Consider the following 11,205-nt stretch of genomic DNA (forward strand, 5'->3'; position numbering starts at 1 on the left):
TTGGACTGTGAAGAAAGCTGAGCGCCAAAGAATTGATGCTTTTGAACTGTGGTGTTGGAGAAGACTCTTGCGAGTCCCTTGGACTGCAAGGAGATCCAACCAGTCCATTCTGAAGGAGATCAACTCTGGGATCAATTCCTTCTTTGGAAGGAATGATGCTAAAGCTAAAGCTGCAGTACTTTGGCCACCTCAGGCAAAGAGTTGACTCATTGGAAAAGACTCTGATGCTGGGAGGGATTAGGGGCAGGAGGAGAAGGGGATGACTGAGGATGAGATGGCTGGATGGCATCACAGACCTGATAGAGCTGAGTCTGAGTGAACTCCAGGAGTTGGTGATGGACAGGGAGGCCTGGCGTGCTGGGATTCGTGGGGTCGCAAAGAGTCGAACATGACTGAGCGACTGAACTGAACTGAACTGGACTCCTTATAACAGTCAAAATGAGTTCTCATAACTGTGGGGCTCCCACATGCTATGCATATGTCTGTTCACACTTACCTCACCACACGGCATTCTTTGTTGAGTTAACTGAGAGCAAGGACTAGTTTTTTAATGTTAAGTGGCAGTGGTGTTACATGAAAGCTTAAAGATATTTCTTTGATGGTGGTCACTGAAATCTGTTAAGATTCCTTGCAAAAGACTTGTTTTCATTTTAACAATGACATACTTGAATTGTACAAAATTTAGAAAATGATGAGAAGAAAAAAGATGAATGATCATTTGATCACCTGTATAATACTGTGAATATTTAGTTTTCTTTCTATACATAGTGAAGTTTTAGAAACTATAGTTTGCACATTTTCCAATATAGTATTGTGTTTTTCTCAACCTCACATGATGTCATAGACATTTTGTTTAGTAATGACATTTAGTAATTATTAGGTGTGTGTCTGTTTAGTCACTCAGTTGTGTTTGACTCTGCTTCACCATGGACTGCAGCCTACCAGACTCCTCTGTTCATAGGATTCTTCTGCCAGAATACTGGAGTGGGTAGGCATTCCTTTTTTCCAGGGACTCTTCCTGACCCAGGGATCAAACCTGTGTCTTCTGCATTGCAGGTAGATTCTTTACCACCTGAGCCACTTACAGGCATGGGTTAGTTGCTAGGTCATGTCTAACTCTTGTGCCCCATAGACTGTAGTCCACCAGGCCTCTCTGTCTATGGAATTTTCCAGCTAAGAATACTGGAGTGGGTTACCATTTCCTTCTCCAACATAGTTATTACAACCATATTTAAATAACCGCACTGTTTTGGAAATTTAGATTGTTTCCTGTTTTTCTGATATAATAAATAGCACTGTAACAAATATTTTAGTACATATAATTTTTAAATGAATTTTGAATTATTTCTCTAGGAAAAAGTTAAAGGTGTGGAATTTCTCTATAAAAGGATATGAATATTTTTATGAATGGTGACACATATAGTAAAATATTCATAAAATTTTACATCATCTTATAGCCTCATCACTCATATGGTATGAATTATGTTTAATCACACTTTGGTGAAATATGGTTTATTTTTTAAAAACTCTTTTTATGATGATATTGGGAAAAATGGAATTGCATTTGATTATTGTTGAGGGTAAGCATTTTTTCATGATTTGTAGTTATGTTTCTTTAGGTTATGGAATAATGGATCTTGACTAGATCTTAGCAATCATCTGCTCTGGTGTCATTCATATTTTTTTTATATGCACTAGTATACATTTTTCAAAAGAAATTTTACACACTCCAATTTCTAGAACAGCTACAAATACAAGTGTTCTGGCTGGAGTGGGAGCGGAGGGTTCTGTAAGCCCTACCACTTAGTTGTCCTTCAACCCATGACACTGCTCCACGAAACCCTAGTCCTTGCAAAAGAGTTTGCAGATCACCCATCTGCCTCTAGCGTGATCTTACCCCCTTGGAAGATATCCCTGATGAGTCCTTGCAGAGGTAACTTGGTGACCTGTGGAGCCACAAGCCTGTGTGATCGAAGGAGCGAAGAGCTATGAGGGCTGCCAAGGACCACCTGCAAAATCTCACTGGGCAGGTAGGTGAGGAGAGGTATTGAGGATATGTGTGTGTGTGTGTGTGTGTAGAGCAGGTGATGGTGCTGGGAATATTTCTCCTGAGGGGAAGATGTAACCTTTCTCTTACAGGATGGGCTTTTAGGTTACTGAACAGTACACCTAACATTGGTCTCTAAACATCTGTCTTACCAAGTTGGAACAACAAAGGGTGTAATGACTCACATTACAAAAGGACCATAGGGTCTCTTTAAGTGGCATCTTCTTGGGAGCTTATTTGCAGATCATTAAATACTTAATAGAGGGAGAAAGAAATAATTGATGTGTTCTAGGCCACTGGTGTTTAAGTAGCAATCGGATATAAAAACAAAGTGGATCTGAAGTTACACTGATTTATGCGTCTGATTTTGAAATTTTGCCTTTTACTGGCTAAGGAGCTAAAGAATGAAACCAGGCAATTTAATATCTAGGGACCTGCCAATTAAAAGTTGTCTCTGCAATCCGTACACACCTGCTGGTGTTGTCCCTGTGATGCATCTCACAGGGCATGCTAGTCTCCTGGGGGCACATTCTGATTCAAAAGCTCTGGGGAGGGAATGGGGCATCTTCATTTCTGACAAGCCTCCAGGTGGTACCAATGGTGTTGGTTTCAGGACCACACCTTCAGTAGGGAGAGTCTAGGGAACCTTTCAACAAATCAGTAAGAAGGTTGAAATATCCTCCATTGATCCTCTATTGGAACAAATTAGGACTCCTTTATCCCCCCTACCAATAATAGCATTCAAAAATTAGAATCAAAAATTAGAAACAGATACCACTGACCAACAGACTGATCAATAACCTAACCACAAACAGACACCCCAGCAAGCTCTTCTGCTCCTTACAAGGCTCTCATGCTCTTGACCAAATCCCACTTTCATACTTGTTATCTCTTCTCCTCATGGGTTCAATACAAGTGACTCATGAGCCGAAGAGCCACTTTGTGAGCATATATGGAGCATACTGTGTAGTTCTGTGGCTTTTCAACCTTTTGGATTATTCTCGGTTATAGAAGGATGTCTTCTTGTAGGATGTTTTCGAGCATTCCTGGTCTCTACTCATTAGATGGCAGTAATATTTCAGCTCCCCCTCACCCCCATTGCTGTTCCTGACAATCAAAAATGCCCCTGGGGGAATCCCTGGTTGAGAACTTTTGCCCTAGACTGTGCATGGCTTGGGGAACAAACAGAAGAAACTTTTGAGTGGAGCAAGGAAGAAAGCAACATTTTTGTTTTTTTTTAATTGGGGGATAATTTCTTTACAATATTGTGTTGGTTTCTGCCATACATCAACATGAATCAGCCATAGGTATACATATGGTATACATATAGCCATAAGTATACATATCCTCTCCCTCTTGAACCTCCCTCCCACCTCCTACCCTATCCCATCCCTCTGAGTTGTCGCAGAGTACTGGTTTGAGCTCCCTGAGTCATAGAGCAAATTACCACCGCTATCTATTTTACACGTGGTAATATATGTGTTTCCACGCTACTCTCTCAATTTATCCCACTCTCTCCTTCCCTCACTGTGTCCAGAAGTCTGTTCTCTCTGTCTGCGTCTCCATTGCTGCCCTGCAAATAGGTTCATCCTACTATCTTTCTAGATTCCATATGTGTTTGCATGCTCCTGTTGCTCGGTTGTGTTGGATGCTTTGGGACTGCAGGGACTGTAGCCCGCCAGGCTCTTCTGTCCATGGGGTTTTCCAGGCAAAAACACTGGAGTAGGTGGCCATCCCACAGGATCTTCCTGACTCAGGGACTGAACCTGGGTCTCCTGTATTGCAAGTGGATTCTTTACCATTTGATTCTTTACCAGGGAAGCCCAGATTCCATATATATATGTGTTAGTATGTGGTGTTCATTTTTTCTTTCCGACTTACTTCACTCTGTAAATAGGCTCTAGGTTCATTCATCTCATTAGAACTAACTGAAATGCATTTTTATGACTGAGTAATATTCCACTGGGGCTTCCCAGGTGGCACTAGTGGTAAAGAACCCACCTGCCAACGCAGGAGACATAAGAGACACGGGTTTGATCCCTGGGTTGGGAAGATACCCCGAAGGAGGTTGTGGTAAGCCACTCCAGTATTCTTGCGTGAAGAATCCCCATGGATAGAGGAGCCTGGTGGTCTACAGTCCATGCGGTCGTAAAGAGTCGGACATGACTGAAGTGACTTAGGACAAACACACAATTTTCTACTGTGTATATGTACCACAACTTCTTATCCATTCATCTGTCGATGGACATCTAGGTTGCTTCCATGTCCAGGCTATTGTGAATAGTTCTGCAATGAACATTGGGGTACATATGTCTTTTTCAGTTATAGTAGAAAGCAACATTTTTGATTGTTGAGTCTTCATTGTCGACAAAGTCAAGGAGGAGGTGCTGGGTTCTCTGCTTCAGACACTGCAGAATAAGGGCCAGAGCTCGAAAATCTTGGCTGCCATCTTCCAAACTGTGTGGGTGTGTCTCATTGGTGGAACTCAAAGCATTTTCCAAACCTTACTTGCAAGTGTGTTCAGGAAATTTGGTGATTAGTTTTTCATGTCTGTAGTGAAGGAAGCTCTCTAGAAGAGTGTGGAGTGGATGCAGATTATGTCAGGTCCACTCCTCCCAGTCCATCCTAAAGGAGATCAGCCCTGGGTGTTCTTTGGAAGGAATGATGCTAAAGCTGAAACTCCAGTACTTTGGCCACCTCATGCGAAGAGTTGACTCATTGGAAAAGACTCCAATGCTGGGAGGGATTGGGGGCAAGAGGAGAAGGGGACGACAGAGGATGAGATGGCTGGATGGCATCACCGACTCGATGGACATGAGTTTGAGTAGACTCTGGGAGTTGGTGATGGACAGGGAGGCCTGGCGTGCTGCAATTCATGGGGTCGCGGAGAGTTGGACACGATGGAGCACCTGAACTGAACTGAACTGAACTCCCCTAAACCTCAGAATTCCTTGGGAGCATTTACCCCTGGAGTAATAGTACTTTGGTTAAGTGAAAAGGCCCACTAGAACTTTTTGTAGTAGCAGGATTATTCTCCTGAATAACTTTAACATGATTATTTGCTTCTTCACTACCAACATAAGTAAGATTAGTATCAATAGGGAAATATACAAGGCCTATACTCTCACCAGGCCTGTCTTATGGTTGATTGTTTATGATTACAAAATGGGCAGACATCCTATTGATAGAATAGCCTTTCAATAGAGGACCTCAAGAAAGATTAATAATCATAGTTCTGCTTATAGATACTACCTCTGTCCCAGGGGCTGTTTAAGGACTTGTTTCTATATTAACTTACTTGAGCCTCTCAACAATACCCCAATAATAGCTTTTACAGATGAGAAAACTAAGGCCCTGAGGCCCTAAGTGTCTTTCCCAAGGTCACCCAGCCAGGAAATGCCAGGGCTAGGATTCCAACTCATGGAATTCTGATTACAGAGTCTGTTTTTAATAACTAAACTGTAACTAGGATTCCGTTAAGTATAGTCTTGTTATTTATGAAGGTAATGGGGTCACGAAGAGTTGGACACGACTGATGCGACTTAGCAGCAGCAGCAGCAGCGGGAGCAATGTGGTCCCAACAGGGAGACTATGAAAAAATGTAGAAGTATGTCAATTCGAGATCTTCACAGCTTGTGAAAAGACAATTTGATTAAGTGATATAGTGGCTTGAATGGGGTAGCAGGTTTTCACTAAGAATTCAGTCAGATGAAACTTGAATCTGAGACAGGTTCTCTATGATGCCAACCCCTTCACTATGGTATGAATTCCTCACTATAATCTGTGCTAAGTCACTTCAGTCATGTCTGACTCTGTGCAACCCTCTGGACTGTAACCAGCCAGGCTCCTCTGTCCATGGGGATTCTCCAGGCAAGAATTCTAGAGTGGGTTGTCATGCCCTCCTCCAGGGGATCTTCCCAACCTGGGGATTGAACCTGTGTCTCCTGTGGCTCCTGAACTGGCAGGCGGGTTCTTTACCACTAGCGCCACCCGGGAAGCCCCACTATAATTTGAACCTATGGTTAAAAGTGGCCCACTAGTGTCATTGGCTGGTATTTAGTCAACTTCTTGCCTGATATCCCCACCCACCTGCAAAGCCTCAAATACAAAGTCTTAGAAGAAACTGCAAAATCTCAGTGTGTAATTAACAGAAAGGCAGATGGGTTAGGAAAGGATGGAAAACTCGTACCCTTTCTCCGAATTAGGAGCCTAAGTTTTTCCATATGAAAGAAAAAAAAAATCAAATGGAATAGTTTGAACAATAATGTATTTCAACACTTTTGTGTTTCATCCTCTGCTCTCTTCTTTTAGAAACTTCTGGATGAGTTTCCCCATTGAAAGATCAAAACAGCAGAGCAATTCTTAATAGCAACTATGAAGTCGATGTATTTCACAATAGACTCTTTAGTGCTGGCTGTAAATGCTTCTCAGAATATTTCTTGATTTACTTATGCAAAGGCATGCCTTCAACTTTGAAAACTTCAATCTTGAAGACAGAGCTAAATCGATATATTGCTCATGAAGAATTCAGAGTAGGAACATATCCATTTGTCTTAGAATGTCATTGTTTTTTGGGAAGAAATGATTCATATCTATTTTATAGATTCTGAAAACTTCTAACTGTAGAACTGGTTTTTGTGAGCAAAATAAGCAAATGTATTCATTGGAAAAAACTAAACAATGGAATGAAAATATTGATATATAAGTATTCTTGTTATAAAAAGTAAATAATTATGTTTATAAATATGTGCCTACTCCCTCACTGAAACTGTGAAAACGCGTGTCTTCTGTGTGTGTACATTTCGGTTTCATTCCTGATATCAGGGCTGGCTCTCGGCTCAGCCTTCCTAAGACATAGGGGGCAGAGTGGTGCCTCAGATACTTCGTGTCTTTTGCCTCATCTGGGTTTTGAATTCTTAATCTTTAAAAGGAGCGATTAAAGATAGCCTCAGAAGGATGTCTTGGCACTCATGGGATATTGTTCAGTGGTTTAAAACCTGGTTCACTCTTCAGAAATAGCCCCCGTTGGTGGTAAGAGCAGCTGAAGCCCTGGGATGACTCCACTCACCGTCGTCCAAGCAGTCCCCACTGAGGGCATTTAGATGGCACAGGCTGTTTCTCAGAGCAAACGTACTTAACCCCGGATAAGAGGCCGAACCTTCATTTTTTTCTGTCTCTGCGATGGCAGGATTCAGCGTTCCTCTGAGGATTCAGAGGCTGGAGACTTAGCACACACCTAACTCACAGAGCACAGTGCTCAGTACAATGGGAAGAAGGAAGAGCCATTGCTAATCATTAACAGCACGAAAGTGCATCCTTGATCAGCAAGACTGAAAGGGGGCCCAGGGCTCTGGTGAGCAGTTTCATGGCTCCCTTTCCCAGAATTTTTCACTCGTTTGGTTTGGGTTGTCACTCCCTCCCCAGCTTCTCCTTGGATTAGATGCCCACTATCTTAGGGTGATTCATTCCCTTGCTCCTCCTGCCCCTACCCTTTAAGAGAGAGTCTCAGGGCTTTAACTCTTGCTCTAAGCACTGTTTTTGACAACAGCACACAGGTTGCCTGTAACCGCATCGTCCAGGGCACTTAGGAAACTGAGGTTCTTTGGCCCCAGCTAAGACTTGGGTCAGGTTCTTGTTTTAATAGACTATAATTTCTTAAATTTTCTTTTTATTGTTATTTTATTTAAAAAAATTTAATCAAAGTATAATTGGTTTACAATGTTGTGTCAGTTCAGGCGTCCAGCACAGTGATTCAGTTATAAGTATATATATTCGTATTCCTTTTCATATTCTGTCCTTTATAGGTTATTACAAAATATTGAGTATAGTTCCCTGTGCTATACAATTGGTCCTTGTTGGTGACCTATTTTATAAATATGAGTGTGTACATTTAACAAACTCGGGTTGATTTTTAGTGCCCCAAACTTTAAGATTCAATGCTCTAGGTATGACTAATTCCTCAGCTTTAAATATAAAAATATGCTTAAAAGGGATACATCGGTTTAGGTAAAAAAAAGTGCCCCTTAAATTCCACATTTCAAGCATTAGGAAGAAAGCCGGAGAGACAGGAGAGTGAGATACTGTGGGGCTCTGGAAATTCTACTCAAGTCATTATTCCCCTTCTTCACCTACTTGCAAGACTGACTTCACTAGCCCCAGTGATTCTTGCACCCTCCTCCGCCTGACAGGCCACTTTGCAAGTCAGAGTGACCTCTTTGGAAATAAGTTATTCAGAAGTGACAAACTCAGGGTTGGGAACTCATGTACACCTGTGGTGGACTCATGTCAATATATGGCAAAACCAATACAGTATTGTAAAGTAAAAAAATAAAATTTAAATAAAAAAAAAAGAAGTGACAAATTTTTCAGAAGACATAATTCAAAATCTTTGGGCAGAGATGGGGTGTGGAGAAATGACCAGATTAAAGCCTAACTTTTAATTGGAGAATGCTAACTTAAAAGTTTGGAAAATAAAAAGATGCTGAATTGTGTGTGAGTGTGTATGTGTGGTGTGCATGTGTGTACAAGTGTGTATGAGTGATAGGTGTGAATATGAGTGTGTTGTGGTGTGTGTGTATATAGTATGTGTGTATGTGGGGGTGTGTATGTGGTATGCATGTGTGTATAAGTATGTGTGAGTGACAGGTGTGAATATAAGTATATTGTGGTGTGTGTGTAGTATGTGGTGTGTGTGTGTATGTGGAGTGTATGTTTATATGAGGTATGAATGTGGCTGTGTATGTGTCTGTGCATGTATGTAGGTTATGTATGTGGCTGTGCATGTATGTGGGGTGTGTATGTGGCTGTGTGGGTATGTGGGATGTGTATGTGGCTGTGTGTGTATGTGTCTGTGTGTGTATGTGGCCGTGCGTGCATGTGGGCTGTGTATGTGGCCGTGGGTGCATGTGGGCTGTGTATGTGGCCGTGCGTGCATGTGGGGTGTGTATGTGGCCGTGCTTGCATGTGGGGTGTGTATGTGGCCATGCGTGTATGTGGGGTGTGTATGTGGCTGTGTGTGGCAGATTTTGACCTCTGTTGAAACAGCAGTTCAGGTGATGGAAGTCTTCTGTTCAACTATGAAACAGATTGTTTTCCTCCCAATCCCTTGCCCATTGCCAGACCTCTGAGCCAGGATCACTATCTCCACTGTGATAAACACTGCAAAGCTGACAGATTCCCGAAATGAACTTTATCTTGGGCTCTTATTTACTATTAATATAAATTCATAAGAAAATTACTTGAGAACATAATCTGTGCTCAAAATACCTCAACTGGACTGAGTTGTGGGATGGAAGAGATGATTTGAGTGTTAAATCTGCAAAAATATATCATGTCTTTTTTAAAAAGAGTTTTATTTTAGAAGCAGCTCAGGCAACATCAGTAGCATTTTCTTCCCTGGCCAACGTCTACTTGTTCCTTTTTCCTTTGGCTTTTCTGTCTGATCCATTACCTGTCATTCCCGGGATTGCTAATCCAGCAGATACTTGCTGTTGCTGAGTCTAAGCTCCTTCTGCTCATTGCAGGACAGGCCAGTAAACTGGGAGACAAAGTGTAGGGACAAGGAATAGCAACTTTATTTGGAAAGCCAGAAGTCTGAGAAGATGGCAGACTAATATCCCAAAGAACCATCCTACCTGGACCTGGATGCTAGTTTCTTTTATAAAACAAAGAGAGGGGGAGATGAGGAGTTAAAGTAAAGAGACCCTAAATTTTGCAAATATCTCCTGATTTCACTAGCCTCAGAGAGGGGATATGTTAATTTCTTCTTTCCTGCAGCCATTCACAGGTGATCAGGGTCAGGATATTTTCCTGAGAGTTGAACAAAGATATTTTAGGTTAATATTCATGCAGCAGGCAGGCCATTTCCTGAGACAGGCCATTATGTGCGCTTATAGCTATGTGAGTGTGAAAGTTGCTCAGTCCTGTTTGACTCTTTGCAACCCCATGCACTGTACAGTTCATGGAATTCTCCAGGCCAGAATACTGGAGTGGGTAAGCCTTTCCCTTCTCCAAGGGATCTTCCCAACCCAGGGATTGAAGCCAGGTCTCCCACGTTGCAGGCAGATTCTTTACCAGCTGAGCGACAAGGGCAGCCCAAGAATACTGGAGTGGGTAGACCATCCTTTCTCCAGTGGATCTTCTGGACCCAGGAATCGAACCGGGGTCTCCTGCATTGTAGATGGATTCTTTATCAACTGAGTTATCAGGGAAGCCCAGACAACATCATATTAGTGATTAACTTAAAATAAAAGAAACAGAAAGCAAAGGCTGAAGTAAAAGAAGCAGATCTAATATGGAGTCAGATTTGTTCTTCCCTATTACATTGCCATCCTAAAGATCCAGAGGCCTTGGAGACAGACCTCCAAGTGGAGTATATTGGACTCTTCTTAGGCAAAAAATAAGGACTCTCAGCCAGCAGAGGGAGCTTTCTGTCCAAACTGAACTGCCTCTGAATTTGCTGCGTGGATCTGTAAGCTCTCCCTTCTAAAACTTTAGAAGGAATTTTCAGGCAGCCTGGCTGAACTTGAAATCAAGCCTGGCTTGGTGCATCAGATGAATAACCTTTGTAATTCTGGATCTGAGGCATGTGTGCAAACTTCTCACCAGCACCTTCCATGTGGTGATTTGATGTTGAGAGAGAACGCGTAAGACTTCAGGTTACCTTCCCCAATCCTGCCCTCGTTATGAAACTATGGTGTGAGATTGGACTCTCCATGAACTTTCTTGTTCTTTGTTCCTTCATTTATAAAATGAGGCTGCTACAGCCATGTGGTAAGATAAACAATGACCTCAGCAACAGAATACAGCTCTGTGTTAGAGCCAAAACCAGGGTCAGAGAATCACAGCTTCTTGAAGCTGGAAAGAGATGGGAGGGGGCACCTAATCCAGCCCCCATCTCAGGAGGTGGAGCAACTTCCAGGATGGGCAGCCAGTTTTCCCTTGGCAGCCAGCCCAGGACTTGGGATTGTAGCCTATTGTTATCCAGGATATTGGGTTTCTGCAGCCTTGTGGTTGTGTGATTTTGAGGGGCTACAGTTTTGGACTCTGGGACAGGGAAAATGAGCTCTCTGATGTGGCTGATGCATGACCCCCAGGGCCTCCCATGAAACAACACCATTTCAACTTTACTCTCTTTCTACTCCATCTGCAGAGTTCAC

The sequence above is a fragment of the Budorcas taxicolor genome, chromosome 4 (assembly GCF_023091745.1).
Source record: "Budorcas taxicolor isolate Tak-1 chromosome 4, Takin1.1, whole genome shotgun sequence".
In the NCBI taxonomy this organism is placed as follows: Eukaryota; Metazoa; Chordata; class Mammalia; order Artiodactyla; family Bovidae; genus Budorcas; species Budorcas taxicolor.